The sequence below is a fragment of the Scyliorhinus torazame genome, chromosome 9 (genome assembly GCF_047496885.1).
Source record: "Scyliorhinus torazame isolate Kashiwa2021f chromosome 9, sScyTor2.1, whole genome shotgun sequence".
In the NCBI taxonomy this organism is placed as follows: domain Eukaryota; kingdom Metazoa; phylum Chordata; class Chondrichthyes; order Carcharhiniformes; family Scyliorhinidae; genus Scyliorhinus; species Scyliorhinus torazame.
Window position 1 is genome coordinate 9,239,113 of NC_092715.1, and position 19,825 is coordinate 9,258,937.

Genomic DNA, 19,825 nt, shown 5'->3' on the forward strand with positions numbered 1-19,825 from the left:
CTGATGCAAAGTATTCATTTAGTACCTCGCCCATTTCCTCTGGCTCCACACATAGATTCCCTTGCCTATCCTTCAGTGGGCCAACCCTTTCCCTGGCTACCCTCTTGCTTTTTATGTACGTGTAAAAAGCCTTGGGATTTTCCTGAACCCTATTTGCCAATGACTTTTCGTGACCCCTTCTAGCCCTCCTGACTCCTTGCTTAAGTTCCTTCCTACTTTCCTTATATTCCAGACTGGCTTCATCTGTTCCCAGCCTTCTAGCCCTGACAAATGCCTCCTTTTTCTTTTTGACGAGGCCTACAATATCTCTCGTTATCCAAGGTTCCTGAAAATTGCCATATTTATCGTTCTTCCTCACAGGAACATTCCGGTCCTGAATTCCTTTCAACTGACATTTGAAAGCCTCCCACATGTCAGATGTTGATTTACCCTCAAACATCCGCCCCCAATCTAGGTTTTTCAGTTCCTGTCTAACATTGTTATTGTCATTGGCCTTCTTTTATGTCATTGTCATTGGCCTTCCCCCAATTTAGCACATTTACCCTAGGACCACTCTTATCCTTGTCGACCAGTACTTTAAAACTTATTGAATTGTGGTCATTGTCCCCGAAATGCTCCCCTACTGAAACTTCTACCACCTGGCCGGGCTCATTCCCCAATACCAGTCCCAGTACCGCCCCTTCCCTAGTTGGACTATCTACATATTGTTTTAAGGAGCCCTCCTGGATGCTCCTTACAAACTCCGCCCCGTCTAAGCCCCTGGCACTAAGTGAGTCCCAGTCAATATTGGGGATGTTGAAGTCTCCCATCACAACAACCCTGTTGTTTTTACTCCTTTCCAAAATCTGTCTACCTATCTGCCCCTCTATCTCCCGCTGGCTGTTGGGAGGCCTGTAGTTAAACCCCCAACATTGTGACTGCACCCTTCTTATTCCTGATCTCTACCCATATAGCCTCGCTGCCCTCTGAGGTGTCCTCCCGCAGTACAGCTGTGATATTCTCCCTAACCAGTAGCGCAACTCCGCCACCCCTTTTACATCCCCCTCTATCCCGCCTGAAACATCTAAATCCTGGAACGTTTAGCTGCCAATCCTGCCCTTCCCTCAACCAGGTCTCTGTAATGGCAACAACATCATAGTTCCAAGTACTAATCCAAGCTCTAAGTTCATCTGCCTTACCCGTAATGCTCCTTGCATTAAAACATATGCACTTCAGGCCACCAGACCCGCTGTGTTCAGCAACTTCTCCCCGTCTGCTCTGCCTCAGAGCCACACTGTCCCTATTTCCTAGTTCTCCCTCAATGCTCTCACCTTCTGACCTATTGCTCCGGTACCCACCCCCCTGCCATCCTTTACATGAGGAATTGAACATAAAAGTAAGGATGTGATGCTTCAGTTACACAGGGAACTGGTGAAACCACATCTCCAATATTGTGGGCCATTTTTGGTCTCCTTATTGAAGGAAAGATGTAAATGCATTGGAGTCGGTTCAGAGGACGTTTCCTAGATTGATATTTGGGTTGAGCGGGTTGTCTTATGAGGAAAGGTTGGATAGGCTGGGCTCGTTTCCACTGGAGTTTTTAGGAGGGGTGACTTGATTGAGTTATCCAAGATCCTAAATGGTCTGGACAAGGCTGACATCGAAAGGATGTTTGCTCTTGTGGGCGAGTCCAGAAGCAGGGGGCATTGTTTTAAAATTAGGGGGCACCCTTTTAGGACAGGGAGGAGGTGAAATTTAGATGGGGCTGGTTTAGCTCACTGGGCTCACCCCAGACACTCCCCACACACACCATCCCAGACACTCCCCACACACACCATCCCAGACACTCCCGACACACACCGTCCCAGACACTCCCCACACACACCGTCCCAGACACTCCCCACACACACCATCCCAGACACTCCCCACACACACCATCCCAGACACTCCCCACACACACCGTCCCAGACACTCCCCACACACACCATCCCAGACACTCCCCACACACACCATCCCAGACACACCCCACACACACCATCCCAGACACTCCCCACACACACCATCCCAGACACTCCCCACACACACCGTCCCAGACACTCCCCACACACACCATCCCAGACACTCCCCACACACACCATCCCAGACACTCCCCACACACACCATCCCAGACACTCCCCACACGCACCGTCCCAGACACTCCCCACACACACCGTCCCAGACAACAAGGTGGCAGGAAGACGCGCGGCCCCACGATTCACAGACGCAGAATTGAAGATCCTCCCGGACGCGATGGACGAGAGGAAGTGACCCTGTACCTCAACCCGGGAAGGAGGCTTCCAGCCGCCACCTTTCATCGTGCCTGGGCGCAGGCAGCAGAGGCGGTCAGCGCCGTGGGAAACACCGTCCACACTGACCAGCAGTGGCTGGGAAACATCTCCTCAGGGAGGATAGGGTGAGGATGCTGCGCTGTGCCCCTGTCACCAACCCCTGTCCCACACACCCATAACCGCCCCCACCCCCCCCCACCCAGGGAATGGCCGAACCCCCCACCCTGCACCATACGCTGGCACCCATACCAGCCGCCATGGACAGGTGCCCTGGACACTGAGGCCACTAGCTACCCATCCCCTGGGCAGCATGCGTCGGACTATCGAACAGTCGTTTTCTGATTCCTCCTCGCCCCCCCCCCCCCCCCCCAGAAGGAGGTGGGCGTTCGGAGGGCAGGCCCCTCCCAGGGACTAGCTGCGGTCCAGACGGACGGTCACATCGATTATGGAGATACAGTCGCAGAGTCAGGGACTACATGACGGGCTTTCAGTGAGTATCCAGCACCCGCAGGTGCAGGTGGAGGAGTCCAACCGCGCGTGCAGGGGCAGGAGGTGGTGCCGACAATGCGTGCCACCCAGGCCAACACCGCACAGGTGGCGTCCACAATGGAGGAATTGGAGAGTTGAGGCTGTGGATCAACATATCCAAGGCCTACTCCCTGTGCTCCAGGGCCACTGGCATGCGGGCCCTGGGCGAGACCAGAGTGGGCCTCCAGGACTGGCAACGCCAGTTGGCGGGAGAGCCTCAGATTGGAGGATCCTGGCAAGAGAGTTTCAGAGTGAGGGAGAAAGAAGCCAAAGAGCACGAACTGTCCACAATGAAGCTTAAACTAAATAAAGAAAAAGACAGATCGTGATTCAGATGGTGATTCAACCAAAAACCTTCAGTTGGTGGCTGACTTTACAGAGGGTGGAATTTAAAAATATTTGACTTCATTTGAAAAGATAGGTGTGAAATTGAATTGGCCAAGGGATGACTGGACGATGATGTTACAAAGAGTTTTGCCGGTACAGCCAGGAATGTACTTGTGAGTCTATCAGACGAACAATCTGCAGACTACAAGGTAGGAAAGGAGACAATGCCAAATCCTTCTGAGCTCGTCCCTGTAGCCTATCAGCTGAAGATTAGGACAATAAGAAAGAGACTTTATCAGACTTCTGTCATAATATACACCGATATATCATGGTGCAGACACACACACTGATGGACACACAGTGGGACCAATCAACATACACAACACCGCAGCCAATCACCAGTGAGAGCACACGCACTATAAAGACAGGGGGCATCAGAGTTCCCGCTCATTCGAGTAGCAGCCAGCTAGGAGCACAGAGCTCACAGCCTGCAACACAGACATTCACCATGTGCTGAGTGCATCAACTGGTTAGGACTAGGTAAAGCTAGCATCGTATTTACCCACAGTTCAAGCATGTTTAAATAGTTAACCTTTTAATGAAATAGTGTTGCACTACTTCAAGTGTTGGTGACCTGGATGTGATCCAGAACACCCAACACATCAACTTCTGGAGAGTTTGCAAGTGGAAAGCAAGTTACCTGGGACAGGGCCTCAGAGGGTTGAAATTAGACATTTTGAAAATGTAAGAGAGGCAATAATTATGGAAGAATTGAGAAATCATTTTCCAGTAAACATCAAGACATACTTAGCTGAAAGACAAAGTAAAAAGATCAGGGAATATGCTGTTTTAGTCAAAACGTTTGGTATTTAAACAGTTGAGTGTAGGAAAAGGACCTGCGGGAATTTTAGTTTGATGGGATGTGGGCGTCGCTGGGCTGGGTCAGCATTAGTTTCCATTCCCTAATTGCCCTTCACCTGAGTGGCTTGTTCGGCAACTTCAGGGGCAGTTAAGAGTCAGCCACTTTGCTGTGGGTCTGGAGTCACGTGTAGGCCAGACCGGGTAAGGACGGCAGATTTCCTTCCCGAAGGACATTAGTGAACCAGGTGGGTTTTCACAACAATCGGAAACGGTTTCATGGTCACGAGATGAGAGAGGAGCCGAACAGACCGATCCATCCTTCGTTCTGGTCGGTTGACTGCCTCTCAAACCGCTGCCTGATGTTCTGCCTGTCTCCGCACCGTTCGTGTGTGCCCGATGGATGTTTCCAGAGGTTCATCGCCGTACCTCGAGGCAGGAGCAGTACTTGTGCAAACAAACGTAACCTGGCGCCCGGGTGAGCACTGTGTGGATCCTTCAGGAGGGTTCCTGACCCTACAGTGGAATGGCCACGTGAGCTTGTCACAGTATGATACCATCCTCCACACGTTGCTTTCGGAGTTCCTGGGCATAGGGCTGGAGGGCTCCTGGGGGAGGGGGGGGGGAGTCCCCTGTAATCCGCTATATAATAACATGTGGTGGAGCTTTGCCAACTTGGGGTCTCGTTGAGTCCATGTCCGAACTTGAACATCCGTCACTGGCAGCGTATCCATCAAATTCAGGGTCGTCACAACTTAATCCGCCATTGGTGGGGGCGGGGGACTCACAGTCAGCCGGAGATGACGCAGGGGTCAGCGTGGGCTGACCGTGTCCCCGGATGCTATTGGGATGAGTACTCATATGCTGCAAGCCCGAATACCCAACGCTGAATCCGGGCCGATGCCGAGGGGGGGGAGTGGTGGGGGGTGGGGGCATGGTGGGGGGGGAGGGGTGGTGGTGTGGGGGGGGAATCGCCTTGCCCTCTTTAAAGAGGCCCAGTGGAGGTTTGTGATTGGTCACAATGACGGCGTGCTGCCTGCAGACGTACTGATAGAACTTCTTAATCACAAATATCACCACCAAGCCGTCCTTTTCCATTTGGGAATAGCGGCGTTCCGGGTCTGCCAGGATTCTTGATCACAATGGGGCGCTCCGTGCCAACCTCCCAGCTGTGGGCCAGCGCCGCCCCGATGCCATAGGGGGAGGCGTTGCTGGTCAGGACTAATGGTCCACTTGGGTCACAATGGGCGAGGAGTTGTGAGGATAGACAGGCGCTTTTCACCCTGGCCAATGACTCTTCCTGGGAGGCACCCCAAACCCTCTTTTGGTTGTTCTTTCACAGTATGTGAAGGAATGCCAACAGGGTGGCCAGGCTTGAGATGAATTTTCCGTAAATTTCACCAGGCCCTATAATGACCGGAGTTCGTTGGCATTCCTCGGAGTTGGGACTCCTCTAATAACCTGAATGTTCTTCTCCACAGGGTGTAGGACATCTCTGTCCACCGTGTATCCCAAGTACATCACCGCTTTGTTCTGAGCACGCATTTGCCCCTCTTCATCTGGGCACTAACTTGGAAGAACCGTCTGAGCACTTTCTCCAGGTTTTCCATGTGCTCCTTGAGGATGGTCCCGTGATGAGCACATCATTCAAGTATGTATCTAGTTGGTAGCCCTTAAAGAATGCCTTCCATTACTCTTTGGAAGATTGCCGGGGCTAACCGGGATGCAGAGTCCAGGTCCACCTGTAAATAGGCAAGGTTCAGATCAAGCTTTGTAAAGGAATACCCTCCAGCTGGTTTCATATATAAACCTCCCACCCTTGGCATCACGTAATAGTCCAGGCAAGAAGTCCTGTTCACTGTGAGTCGGACAGACTTGTCCTGCTTCATAACCGGTACTACGGGTGTGGCCCACTCGGCAAACTGCACTGTGGGTATGATTCCCACATCCTCTAGGTGCTGCAGCTCTGCACCAACTTTGGCGAGTAAGGCGTAAGGGACAGGCTGTGCCCTGAAATAGCTGTAGGAGGTCTTACAACACCCAGGTTAAAGTTCAACATGTTTGTTTTGAATCACTAGCTTTCGGAGCACAGCTCCTTCCTCAGGTGAATGATGAGGTCGGTTGAAGGTCCTGTGCGGTGAGGAGGTCTTGCTCAAACATGTGCATGAAGATGTTGGCATATTGAGGTGCGAATTTGGTCCCCATGGCTGTTCCGTGCGTCTGGATGAAGAACTTGTTGTCGAAGGTGAAGACGTTGTGACCCAGAATGAAGCGGATGAGTTGCAGAATTGCGTCTGGAGATTGGCAGTTGTCGGTGTTGAGTACTGAGGCTGTTGCAGCAATGCCGTCGTCATGGGGGATGCTGGTGTAGAGTGCCGAGACGTCCATTGTGACGAGGAATGTTCCTGGTTCAACTGGTCCATGGGTAATGAGTTTCTGTAAGAAGTCCGTCGTATCGTGACAGAAGCTGGGTGTACCTTGTACGATGGGTTTCAAGATGCCTTTGATGTAGCCAGAGAGGTTCTCACACAGAGTCCCATTACCTGATACGATAGGACGGCCTGGTGTGTTGGCCTTGTGTATTTTCGGGAGGCAGTAGAGGTCTCCAACGCAGGGAGTACGTGGGACGAGAGCACGTAGGGTGCTCCGTAGGTCTGGATTGGGCCTTTGGGTCACTCTAAACCTTGCCCCTTGCACCTTAAACCTATGCCCCCTAGTAATTGACCCCTCTGCCCCGGAGAAAAGCCTCTGACTATCCACTCTGTCTATGCCCCTCATAATTTTGTAGACCTCTCTCAGGTCGCCCCTCAACCTCCGTCGTTCCAGTGAGAACAAACCGAGTTTATTCAATCTCGCCTCATAGTTAGTTAATGCCCTCCATACCAGGCAACATTCTGGTAAATCTCTTCTGCACCCGCTCCAAAGACTCCACATCCTTCTGGTAGTGTGGCGACCAGAATTGAACACTATACTCCAAGTGTGGCCTAACTAAGGTTCTATACAGCTGCAACATGACTTGCCAATTTTTATACTCAATGCCCCGGCCAATGAAGGCAAGCATGCCGTATGCCTTCTTGACTATCTTCTCCACCTGTATTGCCTCTTTCAGTGATCTGTGGACCTGTACACCTAGATCTCTCTGACTGTCAATACTCTTGAGGGTTCTACCATTCACTGTATATTCCCTACCTGTATTAGATCTTCCAAAATGCATTACCTCACATTTGTCCAGATTAAACTCCATCTGCCATCTCTCCGCCCAAGTCTCCAAATGATCTAAATCCTGCTGTTTCCTCTGATAGTCCTCATCGCTGTCCGTAATTCCACCAACCTTTGTGTCATCTGCAAACTTACTAATCAGACCAGTTACATTTTCCTCCAAATCATTTATACATACTATGAGCAGCAAAGGTCCCAGCACTGATCCCTGCAGAACACCACTAGTTACAGCCCTCCAATCAGAAAAGCACCCTTACATTGCTACTCTCTGCCTTCTATGACCTAGCCAGTTCTGTATCCAACTTGCCAGCTCACCCCTGATCCAGTGTGACTTCACCTTTTGTACCAGCCTACCATGAGGGACCTTGTCAAAGGCCTTACTGAAGTCCATATAGACAACATCCACTGCCCTGCCTGCATCAACCATCTTTGTGACCTCCTTGAAAAACTCTATCAAGTTAGTGAGACACGACCTCCCCTTCACAAAACCGTGCTGCCTCTCGCTAAGACATCCACTTGCTTCTAAATGCGAGTAGATCCTGTCTCAAAGAATTCTCCCGAGTAATTTCCCTACCACTGACGTAAGGCTCACCGGCCTGTAGTTCCCTGGATTATCGTTGCTGCCCTTCTAAAACAAAGGAACAACCTTGGCTATTCTCTAGTCCTCCGGAACATCAGCTGAAGACAGTGAGGATCCAAAGATTTCTGTCAAGGCCTCAGCAATTTCCTCTCTAGCCTCCTTCAGTATTCTGGGGTAGATCCCATCAGGTCCTGGGGACATATCCACCTTAACATTTTTCAAGACGCCCAACATCTCGTCTTTTTGGATCTCAATGTGACCCAGGCTATCTACACATCCTTCTCCATTACAATGGACCTGAACTCCCAGATCTCTCTGTACATCAATTTTCCCCAGGACTCTTCCATTGACCGTATAGTCCGCTCTTGAACTAGATCTTCCAAAATGCATCACCTCGCATTTGCCTGGATTGAACTCCATCTGCCATTTCTCTGCCAACTCTTCAATCTATCTATATTTTGCTGTATTCTCTGACAGTCCTCCTTGCTATCTGCAACTCCACCAATCTTAGTATCATCTGCAAACTTGCTAATCAGACCACCTATACCTTCATCCAGATCATTTATGTATATCACAAACAACAGTGGTCCGAGCACAGATCCCTGTGGAACACCACTAGTCACCTTTCTCCATTTTGAGACACTCCCTTCCACCACTACTCTCTGTCTCCTGTTGCCCAGCCAGTTCTTTATCCATCTAGCTAGTACACCCTGAACCCCATACAACTTCACTTTTTCCATTAACCTGCCATGGGAAACTTTATCAAACACCTTACTGAAGTCCATGTATATGACATCTACAGCCCTTCCCTCATCAATTAACGTTGTCACTTCCTCAAAGAATTCTATTAGGTTTGTAAGACATGACCTTCCCTGCACAAAACCATGCTGCCTATCACTGATAAGTCTATTTTCTTCCAAATGTGAATAGATCCTATCCCTCAGTATCTTCTCCAACAGTTTGCCTACCACTGACGTCAAGCTCACAGGTCTATAATTCCCTGGATTATCCCTGCTACCCTTCTTAAACAAAGGGACAACATTAGCGATTCTCCAGTCCTCCGGGACCTCACCCGTGCTCAAGGATGCTGCAAAGATATCTGTTAAGGCCCCAGCTATTTTGTCCCTCGCTTCCCTCAGCAACCTGGGATAGATCCCATCTGGACCTGGGGACTTGTCCACCTCAATGCCTTTTAGAATACCCAAAACATCCCCCTCCTTATACCGACTTGACCTAGAGTATTTAAACATCCATCCCCAGCCTCAACATCCGTCATGTCCCTCTCCTTGGTGAATACCGATGCAAAGTACTCATTAAGAATCTCACCCATTTCCTCTGACTCCACGCATAAATTCCCTCTTTTGTCTTTGAGTGGGCCTTTCTCTAGTTACCCTCTTGCTCCTTATATACGAATAAAAGGCTTTGGGATTTTCCTTAACCCTGTTAGCCGAAGATATTTCATAACCCCTTTTAGCCCTCTTTATTGCACGTTTGAGATTTGTCCTACTTTCCCGATATTCCTCCAAAGCTTCATCAGTTTTAAGTCGCCTAGATCTTATGTATGCTTCCTTTTTCATCTTAGCTAGTCTCACAATTCCACCCGTCATCCATAGTTCCCTCATCTTGCCATTTCTATCCCTCATTTCCATCCGTCATCCATAGTTCCTCGACGGAGTAGGGCAGATTGCGAGCCTTGACAAGATGTTACAATCGACTGACCCCCGGTGACAAAGGCTGTCGTGCAGGGCCCGGAGTTGGTCCACTTGTGCGCTGGCACATGTACCTCGGGATAGGGCATCTGGGGGCTCGTTGAGTTTACCGGGACAATACAAAATCTCCTAATTATAGGTGGAGAGCTCGATCCTCCACTGCAAGATTTTATCATTTTTGATCTTGCCCCGCTGTGTGTTGTTGAACATGAAGGCTACCGACCGTTGGTCAGTGAGGAGAGTGAATCTCCTGCCGGCCAGGAAATGCCTCCAATGCCGCACAGCTTCAACAATAGCCTGGGCCTCCTTTTCGACGGATGGGTGCCGAATTTCTGAGGCATGAAGGGTGCGGGAAAAGAATGCCACGGGTCTGCCTGCCTGGTTGAGGGTGGCGGCAAGGGCGACGTCCGATGCGTCGCTCTCTACTTGAAAGGGCAGCGTCTCGTCTACTGTGTGCATCCTGGCCTTGGCGATATCGGCTCTGATACGGGTGAAGGCCTTTTGTGCCTCGGCCGTCAGGGGAAAGTGTGTGGACGGAATGAGTGGGCGGGCCTTGTCCGCATAGTTTGGGACCCACTGGGCATAGTACGAGAAGAACCCCAGGCAGCGTTTGAGGGCCTTGCGGCAGTGGGGGAGGGGGAGCTCCATGAGGGGGCGCATGCGGTCGGGATCGGGCCCCAGAACTCCGTTCTGGATCACATAGCCGAGTATGGCTAAGCGGTTCGTGCTGAACACGCACTTCTCCTCGTTTTAGGTGAGGTTGAGGAGAGTGGCGGTGTGGAGAAATTTGGCAAGGTTGGCATCGTGGTCCTGCTGATCATGGCCACAGATAGTGACGTTGTCTAGGTATGGGAAGGTGGCCTGCAAACCGTACCGGTTGACCATTCGGTCCATCTCCCTTTGGAAGACCGAGACCCCGTTAGTGACGCCGAAGGGAACCCTGAGGAAGTGATCGAGACGACCGTCCGCCTCGAAAGCAGTGTATGGACGGTCTGATTTATGAATGGGGAGCTGGTGGTAGGCGGATTTGAGGTCTACCGTTGAGAAGACCCGGTACTGCGCAATCTGAGTGACCATATCAGATATGCGTGGGAGGGGGTACGCGTCGAGCTGCGTGTACCGATTGATGGCTTGGCTGTAGTCCACGACCATTCTGTGCTTCTCCCCAGTTTTAACGACTACCACTTGGGCTCTCCAGGGGCTGTTGCTGGCCTCGATAATACCCTCCTTAAGCAGCCGCTGGATATCGGACTTGATGAAGGTCTTGTCCTGGGTGCTGTACCATCTGCTCCTGGTGGCAACGGGTTTGCAATCCGAAGTTAGATTGGCAAAGAGGGAGGGTGGGTCGACCTTTAGGGTCGCGAGGCCGCACACAGTGAGGGGTGGTAGGGGCCCGCCGAGGGTGAGGCTCAGGAGATTGCACTGGAAGTCCACGCCTAGTAGTAGTGCAGCGCAGAGGTTAGGAAGGACGTAGAGGCGAAAGCCGCTGAACTCCACGCCCTGGACCGTGAGAGTGACTGTGCAGAACCCCCGGATTGGGACTGAATGGGATCCGGAGGCCAGGGAGATTCTTTGATTGGCGGGGTGGACCGCGAGGGAGCAGCGCCTTACCGTGTCCAGGTGTATCAAGCTTTCGGTGCTCCCGGAGTTCAGCAGGCAAGAGACCGTTGATTTTCACCGCAGTCGAAGCGGTGGCCAGGTTGTGCGGACGAGACTGGTCGAGCGTCACTGAGGCGAGAGCTGCGGTTGGTCGCCGCTGGTGTCCGGAGATGGAGAGCGTGGGGGGCCCAGGCCGTGGAATGTTGTCGGCGTCCATGCCCCGTGGGGAAGACAAGATGGCGGCGCCTGAAGATCCTGTGGGGTACAAGATGGCGGTGCCCAAGGGCCAGCGTAACTGGAATGTAAGCTGGGGATTGGGATAGAAATGTTTCTGAGCGTGGGCACGTTGTAGATTAATTGACTGAGATCGATTGCTATGATTAGCCAAGTACTCCATTATTGTCCTATCATCCACCAGCAAAGCCCGTAGATGGTAAATAGGATAAACCTTTCCTGGTCTCGTTTCTGTGTTCATATATCAAGGCAGGATCGATTGACGTTGAAATAGGACAGGGCCCAGCACATTCCAACACAAAAGGTTTGCAGCAAACGCTGGCTTCCTGGATAAGTAGAGAAATTGAAAGAAGCCTTCAGGAGAGACAAAGCTGTGGCTGACGCCACAAAAATCTGTCGCAGCAGCAAGAGAGGAAAGTACGGCAGGGAGAGGAGGCGGTGTACAGAGAACAAATTGTTCCAGAAACCAAGACTAATGAGAAATGAATAAATAAACTCCAAGGGGTTGGAAAGGATAGGATGTTACATAAAACTCTGGCTTGGTTTCCACAATGAAACAAGAATATGTGAGGTGACAGGGAGGGTGGGGTGTGGCTAAGGCAGGGTGATGGGAATGAATGTAGCGAGTTGGTGTTGGGACCATTTCTTTCCCTCTGCTCTCTCTCTGTGGACAACAGTGGGGAGCATCGGAAAGTTAGTTGATTGGGGTCAGAAACTTTTGCATGAAATCTAATGGAGATAAATGTAACTGGAGATATTTTTGGAGCAAATGTCTGGGAAATAGAGAAACTCGCAGGATGCTGGGTCACAGCGAGGTCCAGAGTATAAAACAACAAAGCCAAGACACAAATCATTGACTGGGCTGCTGTGGGAATATTGTGGCCAGTTTTAGTATTACACAGCAATCCAGACCAGAAACAGCTGGTTCAGTTTAACAGCTTCATTTAGAGGGAGACGGTTGTGCAGTGTACATGTCACTGGGCTAGTAATCCAGAGACCCAGGCTATCGCTCTGGGGACATGGGTTCAAATCCCATCACGGCAACTGGTAGGATTTACAAATTCAGTGAATAAATCTGGAATATAAAGCTCGTCTCAGTAACGGTGACCATAAAACCATTGTAAGAAGTGTTACAACACCAGGTTAAAGTCCAACAGGTTTGTTTCGAATCACTAGCTTTCGGAGCGCTGCTCCTTCCTCAGGTGAATGAAGAGGTCTGTTCCAGAAACATATATATAGACAGATTCAAAGATGCCAGACAATGCTTGGAATGCGAGCATTAGCAGCTGATTAAATCTTTACAGATCCAGAGATGGGGTAACCCCAGGTTAAAGAGGTGTGAATTGTACCAAGCCAGGACAGTTGGTAGGATTTCACAGGCCAGATGGTGGGGGATGAATGTAATGCGACATGAATCCCAGGTCCCGGTTGAGGCCGCACTCATGTGTGCGGAACTTGGCTATAAGTTTCTGCTCGGCGATTCTGCGTTGTCGCGGGTCCTGAAGGCCGCCTTGGAGAACGCTTACCCGGAGATCAGAGGCTGAATGCCCTTGACTGCTGAAGTGCTAATGCTCGCATTCCAAGCATTGTCTGGCAGCTTTGAATTTGTCTATATATGTGTTTCTGGAACAGACCTCTTCATTCACCTGAGGAAGGAGCAGCGCTCCGAAAGCTAGTGATTCGAAACAGACCTGTTGGACTTTAACCTGGTGTTGTAAGACTTCGTACTGTGCTCACCCCAGTCCAACGCCGGCATCTCCACATCATGAAACCATTGTCATGAAACCATGAAACCCATGCGACAGCACCTCAGCACAGTGGTTAGCACAGTTGCTTCAGAGCTCCAGGGTCCCGGGTTTGATTCCCGGCTTGGGTCACTGTCTGTGCGGAGTCTGCACGTTCTCCCCGTGTCTGCGTGGGTTTCCTCCGGGTGCTCCGGTTTCCTCCCACAAGTCCCGAAACACGTGCAGGTTAGATGGATCGGCCGTGATAAATTGCACTTAGTGTCCAAAAATTCAGGGTGGGGTTACAGGGATATGGGGATAGGGTGGAGACATGGGATTGGGTAGGGGGCTCGTTCCAAGGGCCGGTGCCGACTCGGTGGGCCGAATGGCCTCCTTCTGCACGGTAAATTCCATGATTCTATGATTGTCGATTGTCGTAAAAACCCCTCCAGTTCACTAATGTCCTTTAGGGAAGTAAATCTGCCGTCCTTACCTGGTCTGGCCTACATGTGACTCCAGACCCACACAGCAATTGTTGCTGCTAACTTTAGCCTTAGTTTAATTGCTCTGTTCTATCACCTTTGCTCTTGAGTCGCCAGGTATCTTTATGATACCGCCACGTGGTTCAAGTCCGAGTAATGATCAATAATCCAACACACCGCTTAGTAAGAGTTAAATCAAAGCACATTTATTATACACAGTAATCGCTACTCATGCACAAATTCTACGTCTAAGCTACTTCCTACAACTAACAGGCCAATACTTAACTTGGAACTGGCCCACCAGGTCAGGGAAACAAATGGCCTTTTGTTTGGGTTCTGAGCCTGCGGGATTCAAAGCGGGTGCAGATCGATAGCTAGGAGCGCCTTTCTTGTAGCGAGCGTTGAAGTAAGACTTACGATTTGAGCGGCTGTTGCAGAAGGCTAGCAGAAGGGTCACAGGAGGGTGCAGAAGGGGTAGCAGAAGGGTTGATTTGAACTTGGACCCTATTCCTATAGTCCCCAGGGGCTTCCCGCCTTTCGGGCGGACCCTGTACCTGGTTCCAAGTGATTGGACTTTGTCCCAATCGCTTGGTCGATATTCTCCAATGCTGGAGCGATTCCTTGATCGACGGGCGATCTTGAGGTGATCGTTCACCTCCCTTTGTGTAGGCTCCTGTTGGCGCCAAAGAGTCTGGGTTGGCTTTGTGTCTAAATTGTTGCACATTGTTTCTGGGGATTGCTCATTAGTATGCAGATGGCTGGTGTTTTGTTATGCTGGTGGTTGCTGGTATCGATCTTGTCTGGCCTTTCCAGAGGTAAATACACAGTCTACCTGCAGCTGCTCGTTTTAGTCCTGTTGGCTGATTTTCCCATCAGCCTTTTCCGATCGCCATTTTAAATTGGGGTTAACCATTCTAAATCGGGAGTCAGCCATTCTAACTGGCTACACAATGTGGTTGAATCTTGAATGGCCCAGCAAAGCACTCAGTTCATTGAGTGGGAACCCTGGCAACGGGAACCACTGGGCTTGCATCTGGCAGGAGGCACAAGGTGGGGCAGGGGTCTCATTTTTGGAGACTCCCTCAGCCCATCAGAGTCTCTCAAAGTCAGTGTCCCCTCCCACACATTTTGACCATCACTCCCATTCAGCCTCTTGAACTCCATCTCCCCCCCCCCACCCCCAATCCCTTCCCTCATGCCCACATATTCCTCCCCCCCTCCCCACCCAACCCCCCTCTCCCCCCCCCCCCCCCCGCCAGGCTGGGAGTCCCAAGCCCGGATCAACCTGCCAGTCCTGGCTCCTCAGCACTGGGGACTCTCCGTGTCCCCAACCCCCCGGGGGCGGTGTTGGGATTACCCAGCTGCCGGCCAGTCTGAATGGAGGGTCTTGCTCCTGAGAGAGAGACACAGTGGTCTCACCTTTAAGAGATGAACACTGCCCCCAGGGGGTGGGGTGGGGGGGGACATTTTGGGGATCACGGCGCCCCTTGAAAATCAAGCTTATTTTCTCTATGCCTTCCCAGTGAAATAATTTCATGATCTTCTTCAGACCTCCAGTAGATCATCGCCTCAGTCTTCGCCATTGTAAAGAACCTAGCCCTGTTCAATCTGCCCTTCTGGGAAATAAGCCAAGGCGGACACCAAAAGACACACCGAGATTTTACTGGGATGATCGCACGCATGGGAGGCTGTGATTGTGAGACGAGGTGAGAGGACATTGAGTGTTTTTCACTGGAATCAAGGTCCCGCCGAGACTGTGAGCTGTGAGGGGCCAGCCAAGGGGAAGGATGGAAAAGTGCAGGATGCTTCCCCAGCAGGATTCCATGGTGCCACCCAGATGGGATGGAGAGTCCTTTTGAGTTTCCACTTGTGTCAGGCAGATCGGAGTTTGATTCCCCTGAGAGTTTAATGCTGATGCGAGCTCAGGTTAAAGTAATCTACATCTCAGAGAGAACTATTCACAAAGAGCAATGTGAGAACAGTAATTATCTACCGCGTGGGGAGAAGGCGCTAATTACATTTTCCGATAATTATACACTCACTGTAACATCTAAAGCGGAGCAAGCTAACTAAAATTAAAACCAGTCCGACAGGAATGGACAGTGATGTGTCCTTACGGAACGCGGAGGGAGTTTTGAGCAGCAGCTGCTGACTTGAATAAACCAGTCAGTAAATCACACAGCTCAAATTCAAATTAGTCAGAGTTTTACAGCACACAGAGGCCCTTCGGTCCGCCCTGTCTATGCTAGCCATCAAGCACCTATCTATTCTAATCCCAAAATGCAGCACAAGGTCCTGGCCTTGTGTGCTGTGATGTTTCAAGTGTTCATCTAAATGCTTCTTTAATGCTGTGAGGGTTGCCGCCTCCACCACCCTTTCAGGCGAGTTCCAGGTTCCCCCTGCCCTCTGGGTGAAAATGTTTTTCCTCAATTCCCCTGTAAATCTCCTGCTCCTTACCTTAAATCTATGCTCCCTGGCTATTGGCAGTTTCAGATTCCTCGGGGTGCACATCACCAACAATCTGACCTGCTCCACCCACATCGACGCTACCACCAAGAAAGCACAACAGCGCCTATACTTTCTCAGGAAACTAAGGAAATTCGGCATGTCCACATTAACCCTTACCAACTTTTACAGATGCACCATAGAAAGCATCCTATCGGGCTGCATCACAGCCTGGTATGGCAACTGCTCGGCCCAGGACCGCAAGAAACTTCAGAGAGTCGTGAACACCGCCCAGTCCATCACACAAACCTGCCTCCCATCCATTGACTCCATCTACACCTCCCGCTGCCTGGGGAAAGCGGGCAGCATAATCAAAGACCCCTCCCACCCGGCTTACTCACTCTTCCAACTTCGTCCATTGGGCAGGAACAAAGAACAAAGAACAAAGAACTGTACAGCACAGGAACAGGCCCTTCGGCCCTCCAAGCCCGTGCCGACCATGCTGCCCGACTAAACTACAATCTTCTACACTTCCTGGGTCCGTATCCCTCTATTCCCATCCTATTCATGTATTTGTCAAGATGCCCCTTAAATGTCACTATCGTCCCTGCTTCCACCACCTCCTCCGGTAGCGAGTTCCAGGCACCCACTACCCTCTGCGTAAAAAACTTGCCTCGTACATCTCCTCTAAACCTTGCCCCTCGCACCTTAAACCTATGCCCCCTAGTAATTGACCCCTCTACCCTGGGGAAAAGCCTCTGACTATCCACTCTGTCAATGCCCCTCATAATTTTGTAGACCTCTATCAGGTCGCCCCTCAACCTCCTTCGTTCCAGTGAGAACAAACCGAGTTTATTCAACCGCTCCTCATAGCTAATGCCCTCCATACCAGGCAACATTCTGGTAAATCTCCTCTGCACCCTCTCTAAAGCCTCCACATCCTTCTGGTAGTGTCGCGACCAGAATTGAACACTATACTCCAAGTGTGGCTTAACTAAGGTTCTATACAGCTGCAACATGACTTGCCAATTCTGATACTTAATGCCCCGGCCAATGAAGGCAAGCATGCCGTATGCCTTCTTGACTACCTTCTCCACCTGTGTTGCCCCTTTCAGTGACCTGTGGACCTGTACTCCTAGATCTCTTTGACTGTCAATATTCCTGAGGGTTCTACCATTCACTGTATATTCCCTACCTGCATTCGACCTTCCAAAATGCATTACCTCACATTTGTCCGGATTAAACTCCATCTGCCATCTCTCCGCCCAAGTCTCCAAACAATCTAAATCCTGCTGTATCCTCTGACAGTCGTCATCGCTATCCGCAATTCCACCAACCTTTGTGTCGTCTGCAAACTTACTAATCAGACCAGTTACATTTTCCTCCAAATCATTTATATATACTACAAACAGCAAAGGTCCCAGCACTGATCCCTGTGGAACACCACTGGTCACAGCCCTCCAATTAGAAAAGCATCCTTCCATTGCTACTCTCTGCCTTCTATGACCTAGCCAGTTCTGTATCCACCTTGCCAGCTCACCCCTGATCCCGTGTGACTTCACCTTTTGTACTAGTCTACCATGAGGGACCTTGTCAAAGGCCTTACTGAAGTCCATATGGACAACATCCACTGTCCTACCTGCATCAATCATCTTAGTGACCTCCTCGAAAAACTCTATCAAGTTAGTGAGACACGACCTCCCCTTCACAAAACCATGCTGCCTCTCACTAATACGTCCATTTGCTTCCAAGTGGGAGTAGATCCTGTCTCGAAGAACTCTCTCCAGTAATTTCCCTACCACTGAAGTAAGGCTCACCGGCCTGTAGTTCCCTGGATTATCCTTGCTACCCTTCTTAAACAGAGGAACAACATTGGCTATTCTCCAGTCCTCCAGGACATCACCTGAAGACAGTGAGGATCCAAAGATTTCTGTCAAGGCCTCAGCAATTTCCTCTCCAGCCTCCTTCAGTATTCTGGGGTAGATCCCATCAGGCCCTGGGGACAAATCTACCTTAATATTTTTTAAGACACCCAACACCTCGTCTTTTTGGATCTCAATGTGACCCAGGGAGATACAGAAGTCTGAGAACACGCACAAACAGATTCAAAAAACGGGGCTGGTGTAGCTCAGTGGGCTAGACAGCTGGTCTGTGATGCAGAACAAGTCCAGCAGCGCGGGTTCAATTCCCGTACCAGCTGAGAATTCTGAATTCTCCCTCTGTGTCCCTGAACAGGTGCCGGAATGTGGCGACTAGGGGCTTTTCACAGTATCTTCATTGCAGTGTTAATGTAAACCTACTTGTGACAATAAAGGTTATTTATTTTATTTTTATTCATTATTTTATCTTATTTTATTTCAAAACAGCTTCTTCCCCGTTGCTACCGGACTCCTAAGCGACCCTCTTATGGACTGATCTGATCTCTTTCCACATCTTCTCTCCCAAGTAGTACTGGTTTAGCACAGTGGGCTAAACAGCTGGCTTGTAATGCAGAACAAGGCCAGCAGCGTAGGTTCAATTCCCGTACCGGCCTCCCCGAACAGGTGCCGGAATGTGGAGGCTTTTCACAGTAACTTCATTGAAGCCTACTCGTGAGAATAACCGATCATTATTACTCCTGTATGCTTCACCCAATGCCTGTGTCTATGTATTTACATTGTGCATTTCATGTTTGCCCTATTATGTATTTTCTTTTCATGTACGGAATGATGTGTCTGGACTGTACGCAGAGCAATACATTTCACTGTACCTTGGTACACGTGACAATAAACAAATCCAATCCAATCCTCTACCCCTTTACTAACTGGAAAAGTACCTTCCTATCCACCCTATCCATATCCCTCCTAACTTCATTCACCACAATCAGGTCCCCCCTCAGCCTTCTCTGCTCCAAGGAAACAGCCCCAGCCTAACCAGCCTCTCTTCACAGCTGGAACGCTCCAACCCAGGCAGCATCCTGGTGAATCTCCTCTGCACCCTCTCCACTGCAATCACATCCTTCCTATAGTGTGGTGACCAGAACTGCACACAGTGCTCCAGCTGGGGCCTAACCAGCATGTTCTACAACTCCAGCATAACTCCCCTGCTCTTATATACAATGCCTCGGCTAATAAAGGCAAGTAGCCCATAATCCTCCTGAACCACCTGATGTGGTTGCTGCCCAGTGTGCTGCTGCCGTAAGGGATCTATGGACATGCACACCAAGGTCCCTATTGTCCTCTGTACTTCCTGGCGGCCTGCTGGTCATTGGGTATCGATTCCCTTTGCCTTGTTAGTCCTAAAACTAGAGCAGGAAATGGAGACAGTAGCAGACACATCAGTAGGAAGTGCAGCCTCTGCAATAAGAGTTTCAGAGAGTGGTCACAGACCGAGGTAGACTCCGGGGCGATCAGTGGAGTAGTGAGCAAACCAGGCCAAGCAGAGACCGACATGGTAGTTGTCCCAATGTGATTGTGGATAGTTACTGCCCTGGGCAGACCTTACGCTCAGGATTCTCCGACCCCGCGGCGGGTCGGAGAACCCCCGAGGGGGGGGGGGGACGCGAGAATCGCGCCCCGACGCCGGCTTCCCCAGTCTCCAGCGCCGATTCTCGGGCACCCGCGGGATTCCCACCGCGTCGGTCGGGGGCCATCGACAGCGCCACCCCCCCCCCCCCCCCACCCCCCGGCGATTCTCCGGGCCTCGATGAGCCGACGAGTTCGGCCGAGACCCGCCGGCGTGGATTACTCACCTCCCACACGGCAGGTGAGTGTGCGGGGGCCGCCCTGGAGGGAGGGGTGGGAGGATCCGACCCCGGGGGGGGGGGGGGCCACGG